The sequence below is a fragment of the Pseudophryne corroboree genome, chromosome 4 (assembly GCF_028390025.1).
Source record: "Pseudophryne corroboree isolate aPseCor3 chromosome 4, aPseCor3.hap2, whole genome shotgun sequence".
Lineage (NCBI taxonomy): Eukaryota > Metazoa > Chordata > Amphibia > Anura > Myobatrachidae > Pseudophryne > Pseudophryne corroboree.
The window spans coordinates 18,654,930-18,657,429 of record NC_086447.1 but is presented as its reverse complement, the minus strand read 5'-3'; the positions used below and the strand labels follow the sequence as shown (position 1 = coordinate 18,657,429).

At 35.0% G+C, this 2,500-nt stretch overlaps 4 non-coding genes across 4 annotated transcripts; all 4 read left to right on the top strand.

The window, feature by feature from the left end:
- Nucleotides 1-161: 161 nt before the first annotated feature.
- On the top strand, nt 162-251 carry TRNAY-GUA (transfer RNA tyrosine (anticodon GUA)). The gene is given in 2 exon segments: nt 162-198; nt 216-251. It is a non-coding gene; the product is annotated as a tRNA-Tyr (tRNA).
- Nucleotides 252-490: 239 nt separating this feature from the next.
- Nucleotides 491-572, top strand: TRNAS-AGA (transfer RNA serine (anticodon AGA)). Its single transcript has one exon. It is a non-coding gene; the product is annotated as a tRNA-Ser (tRNA).
- Nucleotides 573-1,474: 902 nt separating this feature from the next.
- On the top strand, nt 1,475-1,564 carry TRNAY-GUA (transfer RNA tyrosine (anticodon GUA)). Its single transcript is given in 2 exon segments — nt 1,475-1,511; nt 1,529-1,564. It is a non-coding gene; the product is annotated as a tRNA-Tyr (tRNA).
- A 688-nt stretch (nt 1,565-2,252) lies between these two features.
- Nucleotides 2,253-2,342, top strand: TRNAY-GUA (transfer RNA tyrosine (anticodon GUA)). Its single transcript is given in 2 exon segments — nt 2,253-2,289; nt 2,307-2,342. It is a non-coding gene; the product is annotated as a tRNA-Tyr (tRNA).
- Nucleotides 2,343-2,500: the final 158 nt, after the last annotated feature.

The window sequence follows — 2,500 nt, the reverse complement described above, 5'->3', positions numbered from 1 at the left end:
AACATGACAATGTGTGTGATAAAGCAACACAGGAATAAGTAGTTGAATCTCTTTTGTGTAGTCAAATCATTTTTCATTTTGCTTGGAAAGTTGATAATGTTTAAAACTAACACTCAATCATTTTAATAGCACGTAATATCACAGCTATATGATCATGGCATCCTTCGATATCTCAACTGGTAGAGCGGAGGACTGTAGAGGAGATTGGTACAGAAATCCTTAGGTCGCTGGTTCAATTCCGGCTCAAAGGATGATGCTTTTGATAAACTTAGATGTCAGTACTGACATTTTACAAACCCAAAACTATACCAAGTATAAAGCATTCTCCAAGTTTTATTTTAAAAATCATTAACGCAGGTCACTGTGGTCAGGATTAACTTCCCATGGAAATCATCTCTTATACAATATTACTTCAGTCTTCCTCACAGCCTGAAATGAAGTAGCTCAACCCATAGAGAAACTTTTGTGAAAACATCACATCGAACGAGAGGTAGTCGTGGCCGAGTGGTTAAGGCGATGGACTAGAAATCCATTGCTGTCTCCCCGCGCAGGTTCATATCCTGCCGACTACGACCGCATGGTTGTTTTATTTTTCAGAGAATTTACTAAAAGCTTGAAACCAGTGTTGCTCAGGGTGAGTCAGGAACTGGCACATCAAAATCTTTAGGATGCCTGCCTGTTCTCTCTTTCTCTATACGTCATTCTCCTCCTCTACTTGAGACTGAGCCCAGGAATCTCAGCAGCCATACTAAGTAGCATTTATTAATTACAAATGCATTTTGAATGTCAAATTTGTAAGAAAGTTTTGTACATTTAGCAAAATATCAAATTCATTTGAAAGAAAATGATGTCCACTCAAAGTAAAAAGAGCTTTGGTTACTTTCAATGCACAACATTTTACTTTCAAATCGTGTCAGATGACTTTCAGTGCTAATTATTATATCATTAACCTCTCCTTTATTAAAAATTGTGCTTTAATGCAAAAAAAGAAAAATAATTGTCTGTGCATACTCTCATGTAGCACAATTATCTTCACTAGCTCAAAAGGGCTGCTCATTGTCCAACATGAATTGTCAAATCAGAACAAACAATGGAATATCCCCATCATTCCTGGAACACTTGATTAGTTTACAAAACAAGCAAAATTTAAAAGAGTGTAGAAGGTTTGATAGGCTCAAGCATCTCTAATCTTGATGTAAGTTTGGCTACACTAAAAAATCTATTGAAAGTGCATTCCAAACTAGCTCTGTAGCCAGTTGATAGTAATTGCACAAATATAAGTCAAACTATTAGTGATATTTTCCAAATGATTAAACATGACAATTTGTGTGATAAAGCAACACAGGAATAAGTAGTTGAATCTCTTTTGTGTAGTCAAATCATTTTTCATTTTGCTTGGAAAGTTGATAATGTTTAAAATTAACACTCAATCATTTTAATAGCACGTAATATCACAGCTGCATGATCATGGAATCCTTCGATAGCTCAGCTGGTAGAGCGGAGGACTGTAGAGGAGATTGGTACAGAAATCCTTAGGTCGCTGGTTCAATTCCAGCTCGAAGAATGATGCTTTTGATAAACTTAGATGTGAGTACTGACATTTTACAAACCCAAAACTATACCAAGTATAAAGCATTCTCCAAGTTATATTTTAAAAATCATTAATGCAGGTCACTGTGGTCAGGATTAACTTCCCATGGAAATCATCTCTGATACAAAAAAAGAAAAAGCACAATTATTAAAAATTGTGCTTTAATGCAAAAAAATAAAAATAATTGTCTGTGCATACTCTCATGTAGCACAATTATCTTCACTAGCTCAAAAGGGCCGCTCATTGTCCAACATGAATTGTCAAATCAGAACAAACAATGGAATATCCCCATCATTCCTGGAACACTTGATTAGTTTACAAAACAAGCAAAATTTAAAAGAGTGTAGAAGATTTGATAGGCTCAAGCATCTCTAATCTTGATGTAAGTTTGGCTACACTAAAAAATCTATTGAAAGTGCTTTCCAAACTAGCTCTGTAGCCAGTTGATAGTAATTTCACAAATATAAGTCAAACTATTAGTGATATTTTCCAAATGATTAAACATGACAATTTGTGTGATAAAGCAACACAGGAATAAGTAGTTGAATCTCTTTTGTGTAGTCAAATCATTTTTCATTTTGCTTGGAAAGTTGATAATGTTTAAAATTAACACTCAATCATTTTAATAGCACGTAATATCACAGCTGTATGATCATGGAATCCTTCGATAGCTCAGCTGGTAGAGCGGAGGACTGTAGAGGAGATTGGTACAGAAATCCTTAGGTCGCTGGTTCAATTCCGGCTCAAAGGATGACGCTTTTGATAAACTTAGATGTCAGTACTGACATTTTACAAACCCAAAACTATACCAAGTATAAAGCATTCTCCAAGTTATATTTTAAAAATCATTAACGCAGGTCACTGTGGTCAGGATTAACTTCCCATGGAAATCATCTCTGATACAATATT